The 13,528-nt window shown below is 32.1% G+C and overlaps 1 protein-coding gene across 2 annotated transcripts in view; it reads left to right on the top strand.

The window, feature by feature from the left end:
* The first annotated feature begins 2,557 nt into the window (after positions 1-2,557).
* Positions 2,558-13,528, top strand: part of LOC148309816 (sphingomyelin phosphodiesterase) — a 66,402-nt gene continuing 55,431 nt past the window's right edge. For both annotated transcript variants that reach the window (XR_015837483.1, XM_088259482.1), the window contains exon 1: positions 2,558-2,697. The gene's annotated coding sequence lies outside the window, so the exon portion shown is untranslated. The remainder of the gene's footprint in view (positions 2,698-13,528) is intronic.

The raw sequence follows: 13,528 nt of genomic DNA, 5'->3' as shown, positions 1-13,528 counted from the left end.
ACTAAATTTTCACATTATGACAGTTTTCTTACACCATTTTGACATTTGGAAAGACCGAAGAATCTCACGTTTGTTTGGCAGGTTTTTGTTCCAAATTCAAATTTTATAAAACTGTATCCTGTTTGATAGGTTTAAATATGCGTAGGTAGTACCTACGCAGTGGTATAGGTACCTACTAGGTACCTTTACCACTTAACCTAAGTAGGTATAATTTATACACGCGTTCATCAAACAGAACGCATTTTCAAATTTTGTATTTGGAAAAGAAAACATTTAAAGCAAATGAAGTGAGATTCTATTATTTTTCAACTTGCAAAATGGTGAAATATGAAAAATAAGATGAAAATAGCTTTCAAGCACAAATAAATAATAAAATGTGGAAAATTAAGCGATTCTTAGATTAAAGCGCAATGTGCACTTTATATATTTTTTTCTATTTCATTTAACCAGACTGAACCAAATTTATTTCTAAAAATTCATCTAATTTATAGATATATTTAGTTTCATATTCATACTTATATAAATATAAATCTTCAAAAAAAAATCCGTTTAAAAAATTATTTTAACATACAAATACGAAAATATGCAAAAATATATTATATAAATAAATAAATAAACTTTTGATAGCGACAAATCCTTCAGATTTTTTTATTTGTGAAAAAACAATGCTCAGGGTTTCATACTATACGAAAATATTGTATATTGATAATTCGAAATAACCTTATGAACAAGGTTTCTAAATTGGTTCATATATATAGAACTTCCAAGAATTTGAGTAGTGTGGTTGTCAATAATGGGTAGAATTGGTGAATGTTACACGTGTGTAAAGTGATCACTTAAACCAGCCTATGACGGTCGTAAGCCCCGTAAATGCCCAGACTTCCATATTCTTCTTCATCTTTGATGAGATGTCAAAAAATAATATGAAAATAACTCCTGTAATTGGAGATAATCCAGATTTTGTGAACAAGTATTTGGACACACTCAAAATGTTGTAAATAAATTATCTGGTCAAATTATAAGCTTAATAATAAAAATGAAAATGGTATTTTCTGGCGTTTCTCATGTGTGTGATTATAATCCAGGATTCGGATCTCACATACTAATATAAGAGTTTCTGCTTAGTAAAAAGCTTCTTTACATCTCACCAATAGATGTCTCTAGTGAAGTTCTAGTGATTCATGAACAAGGTTTCTAAATTGGTTCATATATATAGAACTTCCAAGAATTTGAGTAGTGTGGTTGTCAATAATGGGTAGAATTGGTGAATGTTACACGTGTGTAAAGTGATCACTTAAACCAGCCTATGACGGTCGTAAGCCCCGTAAATGCCCAGACTTCCATATTCTTCTTCATCTTTGATGAGATGTCAAAAAATAATTTGAAATAACCTAATTTCGACGTATTTTAGAAAAATCACTAAGCATCGTAATATCAAAAATTATAATGTACTTTTTTCATCGTATATTTTTAATAAAATATATTATATATAAATGCTTATTATTGATAAAATCATCTGATTCGTGCCTGATTTTCGATTTTATCTTTAAAAGTAACATACCTTCATACTAATGTTTACCCTTTTAAAATAATTATTTTACTAAACCACCTGCTTGGCCGATTCTAGATCAACTTTTAATGATGTATTTTGAAGTGGCCCCCTTACATTTGAGTATGTGTCTCTGTTATAAAAAGGGTGTATGGATATTAATGTTCTTGTATCGTATCCATTGTTTCTTTTGATATGCTCTCTAATATTTCATGTGGCTATTTGTTTGGTGTATATTACGTATTTCACCCCAAGGTAGAGCGGTACCACATAGTACGTAAAATACGATAGGGAAGTAGATAACAATATTTTTTAAAGAAATAACGAAAAATAGTGCCTTACTGGTGTTAAAAAATACAATACTAACGCTTATTTGTTTGTTTAAATATTATTTGACCGCTATTCATATTACTATTCCTTTTTATTGATTTTAATTAAGTAAATGTGTCAAAATGAGGATGATGTGTTTTCTGTTATTCGTTAACTTAATTATTTTAAACATACTAACAAATTCTGTTTATTATTAATTATCGTAAATAATTGCTACTTATTCGATTTTATGTCCAATGTAAGTTAAATAAATACTGTTACACTCATTGAAAGTATGAAATACAGGTAACTCATACACAAATAAAAATTCTAAATGTAATTTTTTCTGTTGATTTTTAATCACTTTTACGGAATAGACTAAAAAGGGTGACAGTTAGACATCTGAAACCCTATTTTTACTTGATAGGAATATCGAATTTAACTAAAAAAAAATTAACGATCTCTTTGCATTTTATAATCCGATTTAATCCATCAATTTTCATTGTAAAAATTAGTTGTTCAAAAAAAAATATTTTCCACGTTTTCGGCAAACATTAGTGACATCTATTAACGCACGTTACAAGTTTATTATTTTTATAAATTTCATTTTTTAAATTCCCGCCAACAAAACTCTCTCCGGCAGTGCGCAGGCGCAGTGCCCAGCAAATGCGGTCTCGCATCAAACTTCACTTTGCTGTCAGTTGAAAAACGTGATTTGGACGGTTTGGTGGTGTGTGACTGTGATTTGTGACTTTTTAAATGTTGTGATCGAAGTTAAATTCCTGGATTACCATTTTTACAGATGCTACAAGTTCACCGACTCTAAATTAATAAAAAAGGTAAAAAATCTTTTTACTTTTTACATATTAATTCTTAAAAGAATGATTGAAACTTTGATTTAAATTGATTTGTTTACTCTTTCAATTTGCGGTGTTTTTTAATATTATTTTTAATTTTTAATGACAACGTATTTTAATATCGATTTTACATATTTTATTACTAAAACGAATTTTTTTTACAATACAAATCGATAAATTATTAACCATCTTTTATATTATTTTATTTTATATATGATTCTTCGTTGCTTTCTTCAAAGCAAATGTGATATGTTGTATGTTATTTTCTGTAATTTTTAAATCGCACAAAAAGCCGATTTCTACTGATTCTCAGAGGTACATTGCACTTGAAAGATTTCGCGACACGTTCAGATAGTTTTCTAACTCACTATGTCCCAGATTGTCCCACTTTTTCTATTATGAAGTTACGCGGCGCTTGTGAGACCACGAGAATATTTTAATTATCTGTTAACTTAGTTGGATTTGATTTTTAACGCGATCGATAAATAACGATCCATTTGTTTTAACGAGTTTAATTTGAATTTGAAGAGTGTCGAAGGTATCGCCTGAGCGACGAGTACCGTTTGGTTTGGATAACGACAAAGAAAGTGCCCTACATTCATACGTAAATATTTGTGTCTCGAATCAACACATGCATTATTTTATAATTACACACTTTCTTAATTAATTTATCGGTCATATAACCCGAAGCGATCATCCGCAAAATAATACAAATTACATCAATTAAAACACAGTTTTCATTTACCTCGATCAAGAATTGTCAAGGATAATATAAATTTTATATACTAAATTTTAATAATATTAAACACTGATTTTTTGAGTCCACTAAATTGTATTTTATTGTTAACACACATAAAAATTATATTTGTGACAATTGTTTCGCCTTGTTATGGCATTTTTAAACGAATGTTGACATTCGTCATTTATTGTTAAAACAAAAAGAATCAACAAAAAAATCTGCGCAGTGAAGATTTTTTGGTTATTTGTAAGATATTTCTTTTTAGCAGCAAGCCTACTAATATACATATATTCTGTACACTCAGACCAATTGAAAATATATATTTATTTTATTTTAATTTTACTCGGTATTAATTTTACCACTAGTTCTTAAAATCTATTGTGACACATCGCTCACTCCTTTCAAGAACGTCATAAATCAAAAATCGTCAATTTTGAGTTGTGCATGATTTCGTAATGTGCAGAAAATGTACTTTATCCCACCAAAAGCGGCATATTTTAAACTTAATATTTACCCGCTACAGGGCAGAAAGTGTTGTTTTCGCATTTTGAAGAAAAGGTATTGTTTAATTATTTTTTAAATATCCTTAATATTTTGCAAATGGAGAAAAAATATTCAGGTTTTACCTAAAAAGATCTGTTGCATAGTAAAAAGTTAAATAAGTGGCTTGATATTTATTTTTAATAAATTGTATTTTATGTTTGAACTTTAAAATCATTCTCCTGAAAAATCAAGTTTTTTGATTTATGACGTTCTTGAAAGGAGTGAGCGACATGTTTCGATGAATTCCAAAAAAAAAATCGTGAAAATCGATAGAAAAGACCACAAAGTGACTACCGAATGAATCAATGAAATAAATGTTTCTTGAATTCATTTTGCAATTGACGGAAATCGAACCCGCAACGCCAGCTTCGCATTCGAGCGTCTGCCCGACTCGCCACTGCGCCTATATATTTTATTCTTATTAATTTATATTATATATCGTGATAACAGTTATTTTATTAAAACAATCGGTCAAAGCGCGTTCATTGAACGTTGAACTCTTGTATATTTTTATAGTAATTATTCTTAATCAACCAATTGACGAATGACCAATCATGTCGCTTTTACAGAGAAGCAGTTTGATTTCGTCCCAGGCGTCAAATTTCAGGTCTAAAAGACAAACGAGTCCACCGGACTAAGGGTTAATACAATATACATTTAACTTTTGAACATTCTTTTCCAATACTTACTTCTTCAATTCATTCTTTTTTAATCAAGAGCTGACACCGCGAGAACGAAAAGCCTTCTTAGAACCACCGAAATGAAGACTCTTCGACCCGTTGCAGGCCCAACACTTCGCGACAGAGTAAGAAACTCTGAAATAAGAAAAATCTGCGATGTCCAAGATGGGAGATGGGGAAGAGTAAGAAGACGTTTCTGGAGAGATCATGTGGGAAGAGCAAGTTTGGATCGAGTGGTGAGGATAGCAGCAGACGAATACATGAGAGGTGGCAGACCCCCAGGAAGACCACCTAAACAGCTGAAACAGATAGAAAGACAGCTCGGCTGTCCAAACTCAAAACACAGTAAGGGTCATTTTTTTGTACTACGTTTTTTTTGCATTTTTGGACTAAGTACCATTTACATAGTCCAAAAATGCAAAAAAACGTACTACAAAAAAAATGTCCCTTACTGTGTTTTGAGTTTGGACAGCCGAGCTGGTCTTCCACCTCCCAGGAGCGGACTCCGAGGATAACAGGACATAGTCCTAGCTAAAAAAAGAAGAAGAATAATAATATTTTCTTCTTTGACCCCTATCCGCGCTAATATGGTGCATAAGGCACCGAATCGATTCCACACGGCGTAACTCTGATCGTTGATTACCAGAAGGAAAGGTGTCAAAGTAAATGCGTTGTATGTTGTTTTTCTGTAATTTTCGAATCGCACAAAAAGCTGGTGAAGGTGGACCCTTAAAATTTTGAGATGGAGACCTTGGGAGAGTAAAAGAGGTGCTGGAAGACCTTATAAAAGATGGTACGCCGACATAGCCGCAGCAACAGATAAAAAATGGAAGGATACGGAAGAGGCCTATATCCAGTAGTGGAGGACAGAAGGTTAAAGAAGAAGATGAAGGTGAGCTCCAGATTGTTGGGATTTAGGAACTATGTATGATAAGCATTATTAGTTATGATGTATTTGACATGTACAGTATCTACTCAATGAATTAGGGCCACGCAGAATTTCGCGCAATTTCTCAATTCAAACAGGAATAACTCAGAGAATACCTTGAATAAAACAACATTGAATTTTATTTACACATGAACACTTTATTACGCTTAAATTATGCATATATTTTCATATAAATATAGTTAGTATTTAGTATTTCCACCTTTGGCAGAAATAACTGCCTCAATTCTTTTTGGCATACTTAAAATGCACTGTTTTATCATGTTTTTTATTTCTTCGTCTTCTGACCAAATTTTTTGAATATTTTTTTTAGACAGTCTACTGTCGGATTTGGAAATGAGTATACCTTATTTTTTAACAAGCTCCATACGTTTTCTATAGGATTAAGGTCCGGAGAATTTCCAGGCCAGGGGAGCAAAGGCAGATTTTTGTTAGACAAAAATTTTATTATTGATTTAGCCCGGTGGCAAGGTGCCCCATCCTGCATGAAGGTGTATGGACCTTCTGTTGGGTCGAGTGTATGGTAGAAGGGCAATAAAATTCGTTCGAGGACCTGCTTATAGGAATTTTGGTTCATTGTTCCTTCCACCAAAAACAACGGCCCAGGTAAATTGTTAATAATACATGACCATATCATTGTTGCAGGGGGGTGTTTGATAACTTTTACCACACAGGCCTCATTGTAACGTTCCATTGGTGTTCTCCTGACGAATCGACGGCTCTCTGTCACGACTTCTAACCGGCACTCATCACTAAAGATGACCTGAAAAATAATGAAAATTTAAGTTTAATTAAAATATATAAGTTTATTTACTAAAATGATATGTTGAAAATTCAATTTAAATGAATACCTTTTTCCAATCATCTACCGAGTAATTTCGATGTAGCCTGGCCCATTTTAATCGATCCGCTTTCATTTGTGGTGTCAATTTTGGTACTTTTACAGGGCGCCTGCATTTCAGATTTACTTCGTAAAGACGTCGCCTCAGTGTTGATACCGATATATTTATACCCTCTTCTTCCAATTTTATTTTTAATGTTTTTGCTGATGCACTACGGTTTTCTAAGGCACTTTGAATGATTTTTCGATCAGTCCTCGGTGTTGTTTTTCTAATCCTACGACAGTTCTTTCACCGATTGCTGGTGGCGGGTGACTGATTTTGAAATTCTGTCCACTGTTTGACGAGAAACGTTTTCTTTTTTTGAAATTTCTCTATTAGATAGTATTCCTAATTTCAGTAGCACTATAACACTAGACTTTTTTTCCTCAGAAATGTCTTTACTTTTTCCCATTTTGTCCTTTTCAAAAAAAAACACTTGTGTTTACAAAAAAAAATTATACTTTATGAACTAAAATTAAAAATTAAGTTTTTTTCACAAGACACGATAACTATATAACCTCTCTGAACAAAACAACAACCAGAACTCAAGAAACTTCACTAATAAATGAGATAGGACTATTTTTTGAACTTTCAACTATCTGTCTACCTGTGCTAATTAGGGACCTTTCTCAGAAAAAGGGTTTGAAATTTTGTAAAGGCTTAAATAATCCAGGTATATTTTACATATTATTGAAGGTAATATACATGATATTAGATGTCAATAGAAAACTTAAAGTATTTATGTAAAATAAATATAATAATCCAAAAGATTTCAGAGTATTCAAAAAAATAATGGGTGGCCCTAATTCATTGAGTAGATACTGTAGAATGATTGAGAAGAGATTGAAGAAAGAACGCTAAAACAAATATATGAGACGAATTTGGAATAGAAACGGAGGAAGACCGAGGAAAACTTGGCGTGATCGAGTACATCGTGGGCGTGAACAGGTCAAGAGTCGGAATAATCGGCGGGTATGTTTAAGAAGATTCATGCAAAAGAGGCGAATAATGGTAGTAAAGACAGTTTAGCTTGGCATTCTATTCTCTCTGCCTACTCTCGTGAGAATTGGCGTGATTGCTAGTTATTAAGTATATATTCGAGGGGATACAGAAGACAAATGTGAAGGAGCACAGAGTGAAAGATATCGCTGCTTTATGAAAAAGAAAATGGAGAAGGAATAGTAGGTTGTAAAAAGCGCACAGAGTTGCATATCCGTACTCATAGTAGCTATATGTTGATTGTAAAAACCTCTTGAGATAAAAAGTGTGAATATTCCATTGATGTTTCAACTTAGGTCAATCGATGTTAACTGACAGTACTGACACTGACCTTTAAATTAATATTCAATTAAATTGACAAAAGGATCAAATCATTTGCTCTGTCTCTCCTTATAAAATTCTCCAGGCTGAGTATTTTTTTTATAAATTGGCCTTTTGGACCGGTCGAATTACTGGACATAACCGTTAAGCCGATAACTCGATTCCTAAACCGATTACAGTTAGATTTGATTATTTGACTATTTAAATTAGCATTTTTTAGAAAGGAGAATACATGCCCTTGAAATCATTACATATTATCTTCGACTTTCATAGACAAAACGTGATCAAAATTTCTCTAAACATGTTCAAAATTTTGAACGAAAAGTCCATACAAAAAAATCCTCACCCCCTTGACCAGGATTTGCTTATGTTTTTATGTCATAGGGAGTGATAGCGATTCGTGAAGTCGCAGCTTAATTTTCTCTAAATCCAGGTAACATTTTACTTAATTGATTTTTCTTAAAACATCGTTTTTGCATTGAAAAAATATTTTTTTCTTCGAAATAATTATATGGTTTTGAAAAGAAAAAAGTAATTAAAAGGTTGAAAGTTTTAAAAGAAATATAAAAATATTTTTTCCATATAAGTATATTCTAAAAATTATCCAATATACATTCTGTAAAAAAATCGGGCGTGGAAAGACGCGTTACCTCTACGGCGGTCGGCCGGTGATTGAATTGATTTTTTTCTTAAGCCACCATTTTTGCATTGAAAAAATAAGTTTTTCTTCGAAATAATTATATGGTTTTGAAAAGAAAAAATTTAATTAAAAAATTTTAAGTTGAAAAAAAATTCTATAAATATATTCTAAAAAATATCCAATAAACATTCTGTATAAAAACCGGGCGTGGAAATACGTGTTACCTCTACGGCGGTCGGCCGGTGATTGAATTCTGTGTTGCGTTGTATCTCTGTAACTAGATTTACAAATACAATTTATGTTAGTACTTACCCTAAATATTTTTTTATTAAAATCTCTGTCTATTGTGTTTTTCTATTGGCTGGCTTAAGATTACGTCACAACGTATGGCCAGACCTCGAGTTTACTGGAGTGTACGTTATCCGTCAAAAATGAAGGTTATGGCTCGAAAATATCGTAAAAAGTATCTTTTTAAATTGAATTATTATTTCGATAAAAGTATTATTATTCATTTATAACTATTTAGATTCATATTTATTCGTTGAACAAAGTTTAATTTATTTTCTAAATACATTGAAAATTTACGGGCATTCACGCAACGCATATAAATAATGACATCTGATATCTATGATAAATATGCGTCAAGTTATGTTCAAAATTGTCATTGGATTTGAGAATGGGCGCAACGTGCAACAAATATAGTCGGATCTGCAGAATCGCCCTCTCGCTAATCCACTTTTCTGCGTATAATCCGCCGTTAATTGGGTAATTTAACGTTTTTTCGAGTGTTTTTTTGCAGATCCCACTATATTTATTGAACGTGTCGATCTGCTAGTAATTACGATAAATAGTGTAGATAAACAATCTTCTTAATTAAAAATAATATCATATCCGTTTTTACTGCTTGCTTCCGTGTCCGCCGTAGGTATACATATATATGCAATAGCTATTAGGAGTCGTCAAGCATATTTTATATAATTTATTTACAAAATCATATTTTTTGTATGAAGAAGAATGATGATTATCTCCGCTAGGAGTTATTTTATTTAAAAAAAATTACATCTCAACATAGATGAAGAAGAATATGGAAGTCTATTAACTCTTAAAATTTTGTAGAAAATAGCTCCTAAGCGAAGAAAATCCAGATCTGTAAACAAGTATTTGGACACACTTAAAAGGTTGTATACAGTATCTACTCAATGAATTAGGGCCACGCAGAATTTCGAGCAATTTCTCAATTCAAACAGGAATAACTCAGAGAAAACCTTGAATAAAACAACATTGAATTTTATTTACACATGAACACTTTATTACGCTTAAATAATGCATATATTTTCATATAAATATAGTTAGTATTTAGTATTTCCACCTTTGGCAGAAATAACTGCCTCAATTCTTTTTGGCATACTTAAAATGCACTGTTTTATCATGTTTTTTATTTCTTCGTCTTCTGACCAAATTTTTTGAATATTTTTTTTAGACAGTCTACTGTCGGATTTGGAAATGAGTATACCTTATTTTTTAACATGCTCCATACGTATTTTATAGGATTAAGGTCCGGAGAATTTCCAGGCCAGGGGAGCAAAGGCAGATTTTTGTTAGATAAAAATTTTATTATTGATTTAGCCCGGTGGCAAGGTGCCCCATCCTGCATGAAGGTGTATGGACCTTCTGTTGGGTCGAGTGTATGGTAGAAGGGCAATAAAATTCGTTTGAGGACCTGCTTATAGGAATTTTGGTTCATTGTTCCTTCCACGAAAAACAACGGCCCAGGTAAATTGTTAATAATACATGACCATATCATTGTTGCAGGGGGGTGTTTGATAACTTTTACCACACAGGCCTCATTGTAACGTTCCATTGGTGTTCTCTTGACGAATCGACGGCTCTCTGTCACGGCTTCTAACCGGCACTCATCACTAAAGATGACCTGAAAAATAATGAAAATTTAAGTTTAATTCAAATATATAAGTTTATTTACTAAAATGATATGTTGAAAATTCAATTTAAATAAATACCCTTTTCCAATCATCTACCGAGTAATTTCGATGTAGCCTGGCCCATTTTAATCGATCCGCTTTCATTCGTGGTGTCAATTTTGGTACTTTTACAGGGCGCCTGCATTTCAGATTTACTTCGTAAAGACGTCGCCTCAGTGTTGATACCGATATATTTATACCCTCTTCTTCCAATTTTATTTTTAATGTTTTTGCTGATGCACTACGGTTTTCTAAGGCACTTTGAACGATTTTTCGATCAGTCCTCGGTGTTGTTTTTCTAATCCTACGACAGTTTTTTCGCCGATTGCTGGTGGCGGGTGACTGATTTCTTATTGATTTTGAAATTCTGTCCACTGTTTGACGAGAAACGTTTTCTTTTTTTGAAATTTCTCTATTAGATAGTATTCCTAATTTCAGTATCACTATAACACTAGACTTTTTTTCCTCAGAAATGTCTTTACTTTTTCCCATTTTGTCCTTTTCAAAAAAAACACTTGTGTTTACAAAAAAAAATTATACTTTATGAACTAAAATTAAAAATTTAGTTTTTTTCACAAGACACGATAACTATATAACCTCTCTGAACAAAACAGCAACCAGAACTCAAGAAACTTCACTAATAAATGAGATAGGACTATTTTTTGAACTTTCAACTATCTGTCTACCTGTGCTAATTAGGGACCTTTCTCAGAAAAAGGGTTTGAAATTTTGTAAAGGCTTAAATAATCCAGGTATATTTTACATATTATTGAAGGTAACATACATGATATTAGATGTCAATAGAAAACTTAAAGTATTTATGTAAAATAAATATAATAATCCAAAAGATTTCAGAGTATTCAAAAAAATAATGGGTGGCCCTAATTCATTGAGTAGATACTGTATAAAATCATATAAAACTAACGTTTCTCAACTTCTTAGTATTTCAACTCGATCGATGCGGAAAATTTTCCCACAAAAATAATTTCTTTTGGGATTTGCGTCAGCAAATAATTTATTTTTCCTTCGGAAGATAATTATGTACATAAGATTATTATATTACAAAATCATTCATGAAAAAGTATATTAGTTTGTGATATTTATTATAGAACTTTGGTCGTTCATAATAACATTAAAAATTGAAAAAAACAATTACCTTGAAACACTCCCACCGACTTTGAATAAAATATTGTAACTTATATAGGATGTTTTTTTAGAGGTTTGGTTTTCAAACTGGCAATACTGTTTCTACAGACTGCCAATTTGAAATTTGACAGTTGATTTATAATCAGTACGTTTTGCCATTTCACCAAAAATAGACTGAATGACCATTATGCGCGTCGTGGGTTCGGTGAATGGGCCGAAAACAATATTTAGCTTGACCCTATTTTTCATCTCAAAATTTTGTTCACGGATGAGTTACTTTTTTGGTTAAATGGCTTTGTTAATAAGCAGAATTGCCGAATTTGGAGTGGAGAAAAGCCAGAAGCCTTTATCGAGACGCCCTTACGTCCATTAAAAGTCACTGTTTGGTGTGCTTTATGGGCAGGTGGAATCATTGGCGCATATTTTTTTAAAGACACCAAAATGTTACGGTCAGTGGAAAGCGCTACAAAACCATAACTACTGACTTCTTCGTACCTCGGTTGAATGGCATTGATGTGAGAGAGCTGTAGTTTCAACAAGATGGCGCAACATGCCACACGGCGGGTGCCACCATCAATTTGCTGCGGGAAATTTGAATTTGTATACCTCTAAAAAACACCTTTTACTTCTCGTATTTTAGATCAATATCAGTATACATAAATATGGCTCATTAGCATACTGACCAGATGCACTTTCTCAGGTTGCATACAGCTACTGTTTCATGTTATTTTCAATACACATTCCCCATAAATTATAGTTAAAATATAAGTATACGTTTCCCTGTAAGCCAGTAGTGATGACCTGAATAAAACATGTCTTTTTTGTCGTTGTTGTCTTTATTATATTATGTTAAAAACAACACATGTTACTAAAACATGCTCCCATTGGATTAGTATAATCCATCGCAACCAACAACAGGTTATTATATAATTTCTCATTGACTAATTGACCCACATTTTCTATTAAGTTTATATTGTAGGTACTTCAATATTTTAAACTGTTAAAATGTATAAAAATACTAATTATAATAAAATTAAGCAAAGGTATTACCTAAATTGAAAAAAATATGTATATGTAAATTATTTTTCCGGGCTTAATAATCCGGGGTTAAGGCCATACTTGGAATAATAACGCAAAGCCGGTCGTCAGGTTACGCGATTTTTTTTAAAGAATACATACTGATTTTTTTGTTGTTTTTCAAAATATGTATTGAAAAATCTTTTTTCAATATTTTTTAACTCCTTGCTTTTCAATAACTGTTTTCTTTTCATAACCACATATTTAGTTTTAAGAAAAAACTTATTTCATTTAAAAAAACGGTGTTTACAAAAAAAATCAATTTCTTAAAATTTTACAATTTAAAGAAAATTATGTTGCTATTTAGTGAATACTATGCCTTAATACTACGGGGTCTTCCTCCTTCTATTTACTACATTCCCCTCAATGATTGTTTTACTGTTCTTCATTTATATCACCCTGGACTGGTACCTGAAGCGCAAGGCTGATCACCTTTCCTTCGTGTATTTAAAACGATCAAGATAACACTGCTTTTATACGCTGCAGTGCCCTATGCACCATTGGGTGCGGATAAAGGCTAGAAGAAGAAGTAGTTCTCCACCCATTCGTTCCACATGTTCAAACAATCTCAACACATCTTACTTAATTTTAAATTAGCATCATTTTAAATTTTACTTGGTAAATAAGCTATTTATCTTAAAATCTTTCTAACCAAAAAGGAATTTGCAGATACGATTTGAAATAGAATGTAGATGAATAATGGTTGAAAAGGAAAAGCGACAACTCAACATTTTCTGCAAATGCCTTGGCACTGTACGGCTGTCCAAACTCAAAACACAGTAAGCGACATTTTTTTGCAGTATGTTTTTTTGCATTTTTGGACTAAGTAGATTCTACTTAGTCCAAAAATGCAAAAAAACGT

The sequence above is a fragment of the Brachycentrus maculatus genome, unplaced genomic scaffold (genome assembly GCF_059751285.1).
Source record: "Brachycentrus maculatus isolate JH-2025_06_01 unplaced genomic scaffold, ASM5975128v1 h1tg000117l, whole genome shotgun sequence".
Classification (NCBI taxonomy): domain Eukaryota; kingdom Metazoa; phylum Arthropoda; class Insecta; order Trichoptera; family Brachycentridae; genus Brachycentrus; species Brachycentrus maculatus.
This window is presented reverse-complemented; position numbering and strand designations above follow the sequence as displayed.